The sequence below is a fragment of the Myodes glareolus genome, chromosome 15 (genome assembly GCF_982192425.1).
Source record: "Myodes glareolus chromosome 15, mMyoGla1.1, whole genome shotgun sequence".
In the NCBI taxonomy this organism is placed as follows: Eukaryota; Metazoa; Chordata; class Mammalia; order Rodentia; family Cricetidae; genus Myodes; species Myodes glareolus.
In genome coordinates this window covers 15,717,288-15,734,540 of record NC_142040.1, presented here as the reverse complement: position 1 = coordinate 15,734,540, position 17,253 = coordinate 15,717,288, and positions in this window count along the sequence as shown.

The window sequence follows — 17,253 nt, the reverse complement described above, 5'->3', positions numbered from 1 at the left end:
ATCTTAGACTTTTATGACTCCTTTTACTATAAGCCTGATGAGTTGAACCCTGATAAATTTATTTTGTCTCTTCTGGCAGCAAAAAATCTGAATTCTATTACCTCACTGAAATTAAGGTGTCAGGAGAGCCTCTTTTCTGGGAGATATCATCATTATTTGGTCTGTGACTACATCTCCACTCAAAACCTACTATCACTTTACACCTTTTCAATTATTCAAAATCTTGTTGCAGCTTTTTTAAAACAGGGATACACATGATCACATTTAGGACCTACAGGATTAAACAGTGTAATTGTTTCACCTTTAAACATATCTCTCCACATTTGTGTTTTCAGGGGAGGAAATACTACAAGCATCTGGATTTAGGTGGCTGACACCTTTTGAGAAAAATTATTCTACCTCATTCCTTTAAAATTCTCAAAGTTTCTAGTTCACTATGCATATACACTGAATATTAAATACTTGTCAATGGCCAAACTTTTTAGTCAATTGGAAGTCATGATGTAGTTTGTTAGGATCTAGATCTATACTGAGAAATAATGTATGGAATAATAACCATACTTTGTTTATTTGTATTTCTGAAATAAGCAGCATCTCCCTAACTTACCCTACCAGCCAAAACACATTCCCTTCTGTTAACAGAACAAATCATTTCTCCTTCATTTTCCTATTTTTCACCATTTCTGCTGTTAGCACCCATACGTTAACCCTGATCTGAAATTTACCAGTAGCTTTATATTGATCTCAACTTACTATTTATCTCTTTCAAAGTTTCCCTCTACCTTTTACCCTAAAGTTACAGTTTTCCCCTCCCAAGAGACAAATCCACGATTTAATCAAGAATAAATCCCTTCTTTTATTTTACATGAACCTCAGATTATCAGTTTGATCAAAATACTGCATTGCCATAGAATTGTCGCAAATTAATAAGAACCCTTCTTTTCTTAGTGTTCTGCTATTCAGTGGACAGTTCTGTGCTAGAGAAACTTCCCTTATGTCAAATCCCATAAACTATTTGACCACTCTTGTTACACTTAACTATACGACCACCCTTGTTACACTTAATTAGTTCTATGTCAGAAAAAAAAGGTCAAAGGATCATGAGTGTTGCTTAAGCCATTTAAGGTGAACAAAGTAAAGTTACTTAACTCCCCAATTAAAAAATCACTATGAGGTATGCAATCTAAATAATTTAAATTTAGATTTAGACAAACAGATACTATACATATCTCTGATATATGGAATTAATATATGGAGTAGAAAAAAAGTAGAAAAAGGACGTTTTGGAGAAGTTGAAACATTATAGATAAAGTTGAGTATCTAAGAGGTAAATAAAATCAAAGTATGTAACACATATGAAAACTGCATTATTTTGTACAATGAGAACATGCTAAAACAGTTCACGTTATAAACTTGTGAAGTGAGTAGAGGAAAGAATCAAATAGTTGCAGAAAGAAAAGAAAATCTAGTAAAGAGATATAGGTGTATAAAAGGATCCTCAAAGTAGGCTGAGGGGATCTGTCCATGCTCCTGACTGCTGAACATTCATGCCAAAGTCTGCTCCTATTTCAGTTTCTCCAAATTTTGCTGACCCTGATACGTTGTCTTCCTTGTCACGTTTTAATCTTTCATTTATCTTGAAACTTGAATGTGTTTGTTTGTTATAACTAAAGAACAGTGAATGTGCCAAAAAACTAAAATTAGTAAAAATAGAAAATCTTTGGTAAATTAAGTGAAACTGTTGCAAACAATATCTTTTAAGATAAATTGAGACCAGTTTTCCACTATAGATTTTGAAAGCCATGTTAAAATTATATATATGTATATATGTATATGTGTAATGAAAATGAAATTGTGGATTTTAAAGAACAAGGGTGAGCAAATGTAAGAGTTTGGAGGGAAAAAAAGGGGAGGTAGGGATAACAAAATTATAGAATAATCTCAATATAGTACTAAATAATAAAAATAAGAAAAATCATCCAGAGAATAAGTTACTCGCAAAGTAATTGTAGGAGTTACTTAAAAGTGTTAAGACTGTTTTTTCATAGTTGTATACTATTTCAGGGAACATTAGAAATATTCAGTAAATATTAACTGCTTTGTAGCATGTTAATGATACAACTAATTACATTTTTCTTTAATTTATTTCTATTACAGGACTGGTTACTAATAAGGTTATAGTTACTCATGTTACCTTTAGCTCTTTTCTACATAAATGCTCACAGATTGACTTTATGCTATAATAAGTCACTGTGGCTGTGTCTCTGACTGATCCCTAGCTTCATCTTTGTGAAAGAAGTCCTAGATGCTTTGTGGCTTTGTGATCTCATGGAAACAATTCTTCATTTCTTTCTTTTGCCTCTGCATTATGACAAAAAAGTCATATTGGAGAGATATCTTGGAATATAAATCAAGCCTTCCTTAATATTCTGAAGACTAATTTTCTTCTATCTACTAATACATCAAGCAATCTGATTGTTTTGATTATCTAATGTCTCTTTTCCATATATTTGCACTAAGAGGAAACAGCAACTAACAAAGTTACTCATGCAATTATAATAATTGTTTTAATGCTATAAACTTGCATCAGTGAATCCAGGAGAAATTATTAATGACAGGAGCCAAATATTGTGTAAGTTAAATTAGATGTTTAGCTGAACTGATTTGATTTGTGCTAAATTATGTATTAAATAGACTCAAACAGCACTCGGGAACAAAACTCATAGAGATCACTGGAGCCTGGTAAACAAGACACTGCTTATATGAATGTATACTACCTGGTTTTGTGTGTCAATTTGCACAAGCTAATGTTATCAGAAAGGAAGGTGTCTCAGTAGGGGACATGCGTCCATTAGATCTATTTGAAAGGCATTGTCTTAATTAATAATCGATAGTTGAGAGTCCAGACCATTGTTTGTGGTACCATTCCTGGTCTGGTGGTTCTGGGTTCTATAAGAAAGTAGGCTGTGCAAGCCAAGGGAATCAAGACAGTAAGCAGTACCTTTCTGTGTCCTCTGCATCAGTTCCTGCCTCCAGAAGCCTGCCATGTTTAAGGTACTGTCCTGACTTCCTTCACTTATGAAGAGCAATGTGGAAATGTAAACCAAATAAGCCCTTTCCTTCCCAACTTATGTATTGGTCAACATGTCTTGTCACAGCAATAGAAACCCTAACTAAGAGAGAAGGAAATAGAAGGTCCTTCTACCTATAAAACATATAAAAATAGTCAATGAAAAAAAAATTCATGACAACATAGAGTTTCCTCCTAAAAAGCTATTTCTGATTCATCATGAATGTATCAGAAGCTGATCGTGGAGGGTTTGGGATCATAATTTTGGCAGGATGCTATACATGTGGAATTCTTGGGTACTCACTTGCAGTTAAAAAATCCAGTTAGTTCTCTATTCCTATTATCTAAGGTCAAAGTGAAACTTCTACTGTTCCAACAAGCTGGCTTTTGCTTCTTAATGTAAAGAGGAGTATATAACAATGTGGACATCACACTAATTTAACTTCACAACATGCAAAGTCAAATTTCTTTCTTTATTATTTATTGAGGTTGCATATTGTAGAATCAAGATTCTTTAAATACTTAATTACTGGATGTGAATGATGAGCTTCAAGGAATTATCAGCATCAGTGATATTTTTAAAACTCCACTTTGTAATTTAATGCAAATTAAAATATAATAGTCATTGTAGAAATGTAGTTTGAACTTCAGAGAATCCTGGCTTTTCTTTAAACGACATATGCCCTAATGTATTTTTTAAATTGTGCACAAATATGAGTACACACAGTATGGATTTTGTTTGGTTACTGTGGTAGGAACGTACTGTAGAGTATACCACTCTTCTCTTTGCCACAGAATAATTGTACATCCACATTAAAATAAAAGGCTCTAAATAATCCAATTACACACTGAAAAGAATCCTTTTCTGTGGGTTGAATTCTTATATTCAAACTGGTTTTGTTTTTTTTTTTTGCTGTTGTCTCTCCAATTTAGGGCTAATAGAAAGATTCAGATTTACAGCAGGCTACTTTTTAAAAATAAAAATGTTCAGTTAAACACAGACTTCAGAGGAACAAAAAAACTTTGTTTTCAAATCTGTTTATGCTAATATCTTATCAGGAGTCCTCACACTAAAAGATATTTCTCTGCTGTTTTGAAATTCAATGTAAATGAGTCTCATATATCTTATATGTATTCTAGATAGGCATTGTTTGAATATTTTTTTCTTTTATATTTTGGCAGCCAATTTTTCTTGCTCAATATCATTATTCAGGATCCTATTGTATTATGGCTAGACAATCAAAGTTAAACAGACCAAAGACTATCAATGTTAAACACAAAATAATATTTTGAAACTGCTTTTTCATGAAAATGAAAGTATATAATTATTAACAATAACAAAATCATTATTGAAGTTCATTGTATATATAAATCAATTTTCAGGGTAAGAAAATATATGAAATAACTATTACTCCCATGCTAGATTATTACTCCCATAATAGAAAATTAACAAAATGAGGCTATAGAAGTTAGACAACATGACAAAATTGATGTAGCTGACATGTTCTATGCCAGAATTGTGGTTTAGCCTTCACAATACTGACTTCTTAATCCACATATAAAAAATCATTACTTTACATTTATGTTTCTATTCTTAAATTTTAAAAAATTTATCCTATATGTAACCAAGGAAATGATATAATACTATAATTTTCAAGTCCCCCAAAACAAAAACATCTGTCATTACAATTTTAGCAAGGCAACCCTAATATTATTATGTTCAAATTGAATATATAAGAAAATAGATTTACAGTAAAACTTGCCAAAATTTAGTATTTAGTACAAATTGTGACATTTAAAACCCAAAATGATTGGTTTGTTTCAACTTTTAACTAGTTTCATCTTTTCCCAACTTTTCTTCTCTCTTACAGCATACAAATATATTATGTATACACAAACGTGTGTTCATATTATCAACAAAAGCACATGTGTTGCCATTGACTGGAAATACTTTTATTTAGCATAAAACCACAATCTGAAGATGTATTTTGAATACTACAGTAGATGCAATATTTCTAGAAAGTGCTCTTAGCTCCTTACATCATTTGGAAAGACATTTTGATTGTGATTCTTTCATTCTTTAAAAGTTGTCATACTTCAAACTCAGGTGCCAGCCTTGAAAAAAGAGAACATCTTACTGGGTCTTCCCGGATATGTGAACTAAGATTATTTTGCTTTCAAACTCTTAGGGAGTTGGTCAATAAATTAAGCAATATTTAGACAGAAAGAAATACATGTTTTTAAAACAATTATCCTAAACCTAAATTTGATATAAAAATGAAGATATATATATATATACATATATATATGTATATATATATATATATATATATATATATATCTCCAATGTTAAGTATTTCAAAGTCTCATGCTACTACACTCTGTAATATTCCTCTTCATTGTAAGGAGAATGAATTTAAATCTCTATGCCATTTCAACAAGAATTCTCAACACAATGCTTAATAGCAAAAGGTAACCCAAATCAAACCTGTATGAAGTTATGTTTAACAAAGGAATTTAGGATTAAGTAATTAGTACAATAAAGTATGTAATTTAGAGAATATTTTAGTTCACTAAATGAATGAAAATATCTGTAATGTCAAAAACTTAAAATCGTTTTATAACATCAAATTTTATACACGTATAAAGTATGTCCTGATTTTTATAACCAATCCAAAGTTTCTATTCTTTCCCCATTCAGGTTACTACTCCTCCTGCCTAATTGTATCTTTCTTGTATGCATGTCTTTCTTTTTTTCTTTTTCTTTTTTTTTCCACATTTTTCTTTTTCCTCTGAGTCACTGAGTTTAAACAGAGCATTCTCTACAATCATCGGTTTGAGACTTCATTGGAGCCTGTTGGGTTCCATGGTGGGTTCCCAGTTGAAGACAATAGCTGTCATTCTTTTAGTAGCTAATATTTTAGCATCAGCAAGAAGTACTCCATGAGCTTCTTCCTGATCCATGACTATTAGGTCCTGTCTTATGTAGGACTATTGTAGACAACTATGACAGTAGAATGGCCACGAGTGCATTGTTTATAAATAGAGAGAAGGCACTATTTCATAGCTCCCTTTTCTGCTGCTGTCAACTTTTTTTCTGCTACTTCCTATGCAATGACACCTGAACCTTAGAGTAGGTAGCATATATGTAGCATATGGCTGAACGGATAAACATTTAATCGCTATTCTCAACAGCTTGAGAAGCCATATTTATCTGCATTCACTGATGCTAATTGTAAATAAAGACTTCTATAGCTAAGGCTGAGAGTCTGTGGGTGTGAGCCACAGGTCCTAACCATCTTAGCCATTTTTCCAAGAATTTATTTATTTATATTTATTTGTGTGTTTGCGTATATGATTTTGTGTGCAAGTGCCCTCAGAGGCCAGAAGGGGGCTTTGGATTTACAGGGGTGAGAGATCCTGGTCGTTGTAGTTTGTCCAATGTAGGTGGTAGTAAGAGAATTCTAGTACTCTATGAAAGCAGCAGTTGCTCCAAATTCTGAACCTTCTAGGGAGCACTCATGGAACTTTCATGTGGCTGCACTAAGTTTTCTGCATATATGTTATGGTTTTTCAGTTTGGTGCAAGTACAGTGTGTCTCTGATTTTGGGTTCTGATTTTACTCCTATTGGATTACCTCATCCAGCCTTGATATGAAGGTTTGTGACTAGTCTTTTTGTTATGCCATGTTCAGTTTTGATCCCTGGAAGGCCTGCTCTTTTATAAAAAGAAACAGAGGAGTAGATTTGAAGGAGGGCACCAGGACAAGTGGAGAAAGGGAAAGCTACAGCTGGAGAGTGTTGTATGAGAGAAGAATGTATATATCCAGTTTTTGCAGTATAAGGAATGAATAATTTCTTGTGAAGAAAAGTTCAATTCCAGAGTGTAACTGGTTACCTCCATACTAGTTGTGCCACCAGTGTTTTAGTGGGTACACCTTGCCTTGAAAGCTGGTATTATCATTCATAAAACCATATCTAGGTATGATCTTTGAAATATTTTTCTCCTTTGTACCCTGTACTAAGAGAATTATGGAAGCTAGCTAACAGGGAGAAAACTCCTACCTCACTTACACCTATTTTTGTTATACTTGACAATAAAATGGGTGGTGTCTTCAGAAATATGATCTTATAAAGTATTTCTAGCACACAGCCAAAAAAATGGCAAGAACGTGCAATGTTTTCATGCCATTGGGGATTTTCTGATCAAAACTTTATAAGGTGTTTCACACCTGTCCCTGAGGTTAGAGCTGAATAGCTTTCTCTAAATGTTAATGCTGACAAAGAAAGGTCAATGCTATGGCAATGCTCTTACATGGAACCATTGAGAAGCTACTGCCATTAGAAGGTAAAGATAACAATATTAACTCTCACTGTATGATTCTTTGTATCAAGACATCTTATGAATCTAGGATATAAATATAAGTACTATTGTTTAATCATCATATTTCATAGCTGTTCTTATTTTCATTTATTAATGTTGAATAACCAGAGATTTCATCATGATTAAAGAGATATCCTACATGAGTCTGATAGTCTGCGACCTTTAAGATGTGGCTGCAGAACCTGGACTCTTAAGATATATTTGTGAAAGGACCTCAGTAGGTAAAGGTTTAAATTGTGTATAGGTATGAAAGATATTGGTTTTCAGAAAAATGACTGTTTAAAGTTTTTTTTTAAAAAAACTTCATTTTTAAAGTTTTACAAGTGATAATTTACTTCCAAAAATAGTTTTAACCCTTTGAAAAAAGATAAAATCCATATAGTCTTACCCTGATTTTAGTACTCCAACTATACATATTAGATATGGCTATTTAAAAAATAAAAAAAAAATAAATTTTCAATTTTTAAAAAAAATTTAAAAATCACTATGGTGATGTTTTATTTATGATACAACAAATTAAGCTTGCCTGAGGATAGGAGTGCAGAGCAAGTCACTATTTAGCCGTAGAGGATAGGCAGTGGTGGTACACAGTTCCAGGACTCTGAAGGCAGAGGCAGAAAGGAATTTCTGTGAGTTCAAGGCCACCTTAGCTACACTAGATTGATCCAGTCTAGAAGAGAAACAGAGATAGGCAGTGATGGGTGACATTTTAATCTCAGCATTTGGGAGCTACACTCCTATATTAATTTTAATACCTGTATTGGGAAGGTGGAGACAGGAAAGGATATGGCTGGGCCAAGAGAGAAATATAAGTCAGGAGGAGATAGGAGCTAAAGGCTTTCAGACTGAGAAGTTGTAGAGACAGGATAAAAGAATCAGTCTGAGGATTTCATACAGGTAAAAACTCTGCTTCTCTGATCTTTCAGCTTTCACCCAATAATATCTTACTCTGGGTTCTTATTATTAAAACCATTTAGAAATCATGCTTCAGGTCACATTTTGGAAAGTTTAATAGATGACATGATTTATAAGTGAATAGCGTCATTTCTACTTAAGCTCTTGCTTCAGTTGTTTTGTGGCTTATTCTCAGTCTGTATTCGCAATCAGTAGAAGAATGACTGTATCAGTCTACTATACATTTACGTGTAATTGTCAATAACAACCTCATGCTCCACGTTTTTGCTTCCATTGACTGCAATACAGGACTCTTTAGTTTGGCCGTGGTCACTTTATAATTTACAATAAACCATAAAAACAACATACAGAATACCAGCCATCTTGTGAGCTGGCTGGTATTTAACATCAAATGGTGCACATAACCAAAAGAACAAGCAGCACAGATGGAATCGCACAATCTGAAACTAAGTATCAAGTAGTACCCTTCCAAATACTGTCTTCTATCAAAAAGAGAATGTTTTCTGTCAAATATTGTTAGTTCTATTTGTACTTTGTCTCACATGAAAGTTGATGGTGAGATAAATGCAGCCTTCATTTTCCTTTTATAAGATCAGAACATGCATTTATAGATTATTATACTTTTCCATACATCTAAAATAATATTTTCATATTCAATGGAGTTATGAAAGTCTCCATTTTTAAAAGTTGATAGTCAAGGAAACAATCTCTTAAAGACAATTTGACTTTTTAATAATTCTAAAAAAATTCAGTACAAGCAGTAATACTATATCTCGATATAATTGGTATAGTCTTTGTATCAGAATACATTGATTATATGCAAATATTTTTTCTTTCTTTATGTGTATATATACTTATAAATATATGCTGTATAATTCTTATTAGCTATTTATTTTCATTGCATTGACATGACATTTAAAAATTGGTGATATGTACAAGTTTTCAAAATGATGAATATTTAGTAGTTTCTAAAGTTAATTTAGGAATCTATAAAACTATGATAACACAAACTCTACATTTCAAACAATATCGCATGATTGCCATTGAAAAGCAGTGCTGAGAATTGTTAGTGAAAAAGATGCATGGTCTCTCTTTTAGTGTAGAGTTCTCCATTTTTTATTTAGATATGAATCTAATATCCAGGAATTTATATGTATACTATTAGTTGAATTTTATACATGATAATTAATTTTGGAAAATTTGACTCAATATTTTGCCAAATTAATAATTGAATGATTACTTGTAGCTATTTCCACTTTTAACTGAAAAGGATCACTTCAAGTAAAAGTTTGAGAGACCTATAAATGAGAAATTCCACCTCACTCAATCAATTTGTCTTGTTAAGTGCTGATTTATGAGGCAGATGTTCCTTGGATGAATAAAGGGAGGAGTAGAACTCCATTAATACAATCCATAAAACGCAGTGTGGAGTCTGTTAGGGCTCAAAACTGTGTTACTAGTCTGAGAAATGAGGCAGATGTTTCACTAAACAGGAGACAATAAAGAGAACACAAAAATATGCAATAGCACAGCTGCATCTGTGACACTTCTCCTAACCCAGCACTGGTGAGAAAATTAAATCATCACTTCTTTTCTATTTACTTTAATTATGGTCTCTGTAACTGTGTCAGTGAATTTAAATTAATAAATCATAAGAGTGTTATTTAGTTGCTATTCTGAGAAATGTGATTAAGTTAGACTTTTATAAATTAATTAATAAATAAAACATACAAATCAGATAAAAAAAATAGTGACAAAATAATTTTCTTGCTACTAAAATTTATATAATAAATCAACTGAGATATATCTGGAAAACAATAAAATTTTCCTAAAAGAAATATTAGAGAAAATTAAGTATTTAAATTATGTTTTGAGACATAACTAATGATATAAACTTGCTCCAAGAAATCAGAATTATCATAACTTTTATATAAAGTGACAAATAAATCAATGTTTCCCTATGTTTCCTTACATATAGTTTAATATCAAACAAAGGGTTGCAAATAAATAATTTGCCTATTTTTAAAATATTCTACAATGATTATATAGTGTTAGCAGTTACATTAAATATCCCTGATAAATTATGTTTTAAACAAAGGCCATTTGCTGTTAAAACATCTACCTCTATCTAAACAAAAAAATTTACACACATAAACACAAAATGAGTAAGTAATTGCACATTAAGATAGGGCAAGGCTTGCATTACTACAGTGCCTCTTTGTTATCACAGTTTCTCCTTTAAAGTTGTGGTTATGTATGTCTGTGTGTGCGTGCGTGCGTGTGTGTGTGTGTGTGTGTGTGTGTGTGTGTGTGCTCTTGTGATTCTCATGTGAAGGTCAGAATATGACTGTCAAGAATCTGTTCTCTTCTTCCATGATGTTGGTTCTGGAGGTGGAACTCAGGTTATGAGGATCAGTAGCCTATCTCTGAACCCTATCAGAGACATTTAGATACTAGAATCTGAATACAAATGAAAGGTTTGGTATCATTCAAACAACATACACTGATTTCTGTATTTCTTCATTTTTTTGATTTTTTTTATTTTAATGATCTGTGTAAAATTTTTGTGGTTAAATATTTTTGGCTACAACTGCAAGCATGTAATCTTTGTAGAGATTATTGGAGTTTAGATTATTCAAATCATTTAACTAATCTAAATTACCAGAAAGACAAGTAAACCACTTGAGATTAAGAATGCAATAGAAAATATCCTATTTTGCATTAATTAGAGAATATCAAAACAGTATAATCTTAGTCAGATATATTTCATTTTTATTCATTACATCATTACCTGCTTTACTTATTATAAGATAGGATCTGTCTGTGTGACCCAGGTTGACTTAAATGTAACAATGTCCTTGCTTCAATTCACCAGCTTCAGGGCAACAGACATGCATTATTATGCCTAGCTTAAAATTGACTTTTATTAAGAACTTCTACAAATTATTTTAAAAATTCACCTATAGATTTTTTCCATAAATGTTTATTTTATTGTAACTTGGGAGATTATCACTCTTTTCTGTATGATTATACATTCTCTACACAGATCATTACAGAATGCCGCCATGAATTATGGATCTAGGTAGTGGATAAAATTATATTCATCTTCTTTTCTATCCCATTATATAGTTATATATCACTTCAGATCAGAGTAGGGATGATAATAATTTATTTTTTATCTGTTTTGTTCTCAGAAACATTTAATTTCAATGAGTTCATACATAAGTAAATAAAAGACTAAAGAAAAGATAGAAATTGTGACTTAGAGTATAATGGCAATATGTTTTTATTGGGGGAACCAAGAAAATATATTACTTATATTAATATATAGTAATAATAATATATAACCGTAGGATTTATTACACCCATTTTGACCATGTAAATCAGGAGAAACTGTAACAATTTCAGAGATGTTTTCAAGCCAGTCATGTTTTAAGGGGGCTGCTTTTTCATCTCAGATGACCAGAACTAAAATAAACACACAGATACTATATTAATTAAATTACTTCTTGGCCCATTAGCTCTAGCTTCTTATTGGCTAACTCTTACATATTAATTAAACCTCTTTCTATTAACCTGTGTATCATCACGTGGTGATGGCTTACTGGCTAAAGTTCCAGAATCTGCCTCTGGTGGGGCTACATGGTTTCTCTCTGACTTTGCCCTTCTTTCTCCCAGCATCCAGTTTAGTTTTCCCCATCTACCTCTAGTCCCTGCGCAGGCTCAAGACAGTATCTTTATTAATCAATGGTATTCACAACATACTGAGGGAATCCCATATTACCTCCTTTTTTTTCTGTTTAAATAAATAAGGAAGGTTTTAAGTTTAACATATTAAAATTACATTTAACAAACAGGTATTAAACAGGAATTGCAGTTACAACATTTATATCTACTTTACATTTATCATAACTAATAAAAACTATATTATTACTATCTACTCATCAACTCCATCAAAGACTTTAGAAAGATAAAATATTACCTGAATAAACAGGAAGTACATTGTAAGCAACTTCCAAAACTCTAGAATTGACAGAGACATCTTGCTGCTTGGACAGTCACCCAGAGTTCTTCTATACTGTTGAAACAACAATCTTCGGCCTACAGGAGCATAGTGTCCAACAGACTTATTTATGACGCATGAAATTTCAAATACAGTTTCGCCTATATTGACAGTTTGTCATTCACTTTTTTCTGTGTCCTTCAGAATGTCTAGCAGACTTTTTTTTTTGATTCAGGAACCCTGAAGGACAGTCTCACCTTTAGGCAAGTTCAGCAGTTATTATTTTGTGGGTCCTGCATGCCCAATTAAGCAGTCCAGACAAGAGTAATTTCTTGTCCAAATGTCTAACAAACTCCATGAGGAGCCTCTTAGATGCCTCTTAGATTTTGAAGTAATTGGTGCTGCCAGGAACAGATATGTCTCATCATGAAAAGTCCTAAGTTCTTAAAGCATTTTTAATGCCATATTATGTAGTCTTTGAAGGGTTTGAAGATTGCAGAATGTTATATATATACACACACACATATATATATATATATATGTAGATATATAAAACCTAACTAACATGACTACAAACATGACTATTATAGATGATTATATATTAACCTATATTTCCCATTTTACATTTTTAAATGAGTGGCACAAACACAAGAGCAGAAATATAAATATAACAAAATTGACTTTAAATTTATATCCATAAAACAAGATTCATACCTACCAATGCAAAGTATTCATCTCTATAGCATATCCCACTTTAAATGTCAACAAACATTCAGAGACAATATTTGGGAATATGGGCATAGTTCTCGCCAAACTGCTTCCTGATGTTTATTGGGTGAAGTAATTTTTAAGGGGTGTTCAAGGCCACCTTTCATGGGATTTTGGACCATCAAACCATATTAGTCTAGAAGCAATCCACAGATTCTCATCCTCTGTGGAAACAAAAGAAGAACATCTTTTCCAAAGCAACAGATCCTTGGATCCATATTTAGAAGTCAAGATACCATTAAAGTAGTCACAAAATTCAAAGAAAACACAGTAGTATACATAATTCAGATGTGTATTGTTTTTACTCTATTACTTTGTAATATTTATTTTATTATCTTTATTCCTTTAATCAGAGAGTGTCTCTATATATTTAAAAACTTTGTTTTACTTTTTTTTAAACCATTTACATCTTTTCCAACTCTCTATACTCTCTTTTTCTCTCTCAAGCCTGCATACATTTATCAAACACTGTGACCCATTTAGAGGCTTTTTGCATCTGGATTTGTCTTTATTGTGTATTTATAATTATTTTCTGACCAGGACTGCTTCTTAAATTGCAAGCGCCTCTTATAGACTTAAGCAGACACATTGCTAGGGGAAATACAGAACTTCCTGCTTGCCTGGCCAAGTCTAGCAAGGCAGAGCTGTTTGCTGCCTCTGAGAGCTAAGCCCACAACCCTATTTTTAGGCACAGAGCCAGTCTATATTGCCATTAACAAAGTTGTAACACTCTGTTAATAAACCCCATTTAAATGCTCTGTAGCTAGTCCTCGAGAAATAGTCAGAGTTGATGCAGAAAGATGGCTTTTAAAACAGTGCAGCATTTTTTTTTCTGCTATGGTTGAATCAGGAAAACCTCTCTTAAAGAAGTTGCAGCATGCTTTCAGAAGCAAAGCCAGGTTGGGATAAAGAGTGTGGCTAAATTTTGATTTCTGTGTCTTGAATTCCTTTCCAAGCTTTCTTAGGTTTTACATGGATTTAGTCAACCATGTTGGTATGCTAATTTGTTGTATCAAAAGGGATAATAGACAGTGTGTGCTTACTCATACTACTAATAATAGTGAGTAATAGAGTGAATACTTGTGAACTATTATTTATAAGCAGTTTGCATTGGTTTAGCTTCTTGTATATTGATAAAAAATTAAATTATATTAAATATGTTCCTATTTTCAGCTATTTTGTCATATTGTATGCATTCATGCTTAAGAAATTTTGTATATTGATACAATTTTAAGATTGCAACCTACATTTCTTTCTCTGATCAAGATACTTACGCATTGTTTACATTTTGAGGTCACTGTCCTCATTTGTTGCACAGTTGTTTAAAGATTGTATAATATTCTCATATGAAGTCTTAGTCTTTAAGTTATATAGGTATTAAGAATTATAGGTCAATAGTCATTCATGTTTGTCATGCTTAGACTAATCAGGTTCTTTAGATACATAGAAATTGTATTCTGCATAGATAGATAATCTTCAACCGCTTGAATGAGCTGTAGAATTTGGTATTTAAATAACTTTAGGGTTCTGTTGACATGAGACATGATTGTTCCTGGCAGCAACGATCTATTCCTGAGAAAATGTTGAGCACCAAAGACACTCCACTTAGAGTTTGTTGTCTTCTTTGCAAAACTGGCCTTTGGGCAACAAACTGCCCATGCATCGACCCACTGACAAAATGCATGATATCCCAACAGAACAAGCAGGATGCAAGAAAAAGGACTGAAAAGACTGTCAAATCTTGCCAAGACAGGGTAAGACAGTTTTTAAAAATTTCCTGGCTCTGAAAGTGGTCTGTCAGTTGCTCCAGGCCTTAGCTAAGTTGGTTTTTCCAACATTGCAAATGAGACTTTAGGTGATGGCCCAAATAGCCAGTTGTCCCTGTCATTTGTTGCATATTTTGGAAGTTGCTTGTTTGCACTTCCTACTTATTCAAATAATATTGCCCTTCTTCGGTTTTCGATCGGGTTTAAGACTAGATAGTTGTAGTTACTTTCCTATCATAAGTTGGCCAAGTTATTTATAATACAAGACTTAAACTCAAGATAGGATAAATATTGAGACATTTATCACATGTTTCTTGTTTGATAATGCTTATGGTCTTTGTAATTCTTATACCTAAGATTTGTTCTTATTGTACATAATTTTATATTAGCCTTAAAACTCTTTTATTTAAACATGAGGGAGGGGTGCTATAGGAATTCCTACAGCCAGTGGCCTTTAAGTTACCTGTCCAATCAGGCCTGGCCTCTTATACTATATATGCTGTTGTAAAGCATGGGTCTGGCCTTTCTTATAGTGTCACGAATCAGGTTTCTGTTCCCCATTCATGCAGAGGATTGTGATCTGTGAGTCTACCCTGAAATAAATATTACTTTATTATACTCAACTCTGAGCTAGTGCAGGATTTCTTTTTAATGACCTTCTTCATAGCTAATCTTAATGGATCCTCAGAGATTATCTAAAATGCTTCCAAATCAAGAACTATACAGTTCAGTGGTCTGACTTTAACTCTTCCAGGAGGGGGTGCATTAAAGGTATAAGTATTGGTTTGCTTATTAAACTCTGATTATTCAAACTGGAAAGCTGATTTTGTACTTGGCTTCAGGACAGAACACACTACAAGTGCATGATGAATCTTATAAGTGCTGTTATAATTATTTCTTTCACATCCATATTTGGGGCATCTTTGTGAAGCACTGAACATAGTTTACACAGTTTACATTCCATTTTCTTTTTTATCTTAAAACATTGTTTTTGGAGAGTCATCATTTTATTAATAAGCTGAAGGAAGTAAAGTAGTATTTAGCTGAATACTGTATAGTTCTTAAACAGTTAAGGGAGAACCTCTATCTAATTCTCTAATGACAGTTTTGTTTTCATTGTTTCCATTTTCATGAATATCTCAAAATCTAAACCTTATTGAGAGGACTTTTTATTTCTTTAACATTATTGTCTTCCTAGCAATTCTGAGAATCACAGATTGTTCAAATCTAATATATAAGGTATTATTTGCTACATTTTTCTTAGATAATAAAATAATGAACAGTAAAGTTAAGTGTTTAAGAATTAAAGCCCTAAAATAGAATAACTCTATTTTCACTTTTAGGAATATTACAAAATAGAATCTCTGTGTTTGGTTTTTGTAATCCACTAGGGAACTGTACTTTCTCACCTTCACATGTTATTCATAAGTTTTTCTTCACCTCAGCCTTAGAGAAATATCTTTCAAACTGATAAATTTAAGAATCTTGCTATGAACTGGTACGAAATGAATGACCTGTCAGTTTTGATATCTCTGTTCCACTTCGAAGATATGTGCTGGCTTTCTATGCTATAAAGGGAGAAACCAGAACACAGATATGCAATCTAACTACACAAACAAAAGAAAGATGAGTTTGTCTCTCAGAAGAGGAGTAAAATGTTTTTGAGAATTTTCTTAAATCATTTAAACCTTTTATTATTTTTAACACTAGAGAAATGCTTAGTTAGAAAAACAAAACAGTCAGAAAAACAAAATTGGTTTTGAATGATTTTGTGATTCAAAACTTTTCAGATGAGGCATTTGAATAATATTCAAGATTTAATTTACTTTTGTTTTGTCTACATTTTATATGTGTTTTCTGAAATAATATATATAATACAATGAATTTAGCTATCATATTTTGAAGATATTAAACTATTAGGATTTTTATTAATGAAACTTATCCCTAAAATAATAAAATATTAATAGTTTATGTTCTTGATACATTAGACAATTATGAGTTATTCATGGGAGGATAAAAATTTAATGTATAATCAATTTTTTGAGATACATTATAAGATTTACTTATCAATCTCATTATCACTCAAATAAAAATATAATAAGGAAATTCAGAGAAAAATTATTACTCAATTAAAATAAAGAATAATTGCATAATTTGTTGAGAACTGCTTATATTTATTACTTCATCTAGATTCAGATTTATAGGATAAATATGGATTGAGTTGATAAATTAACTTACTTTATTGAAATGATAAATACTATAAGTGAAAATTGTTTTCAAATTATTTAAATTTACATATTTTAAACTTGATCATCATGAGCCAATCTGATGACTTGGAGGCCAGTAGA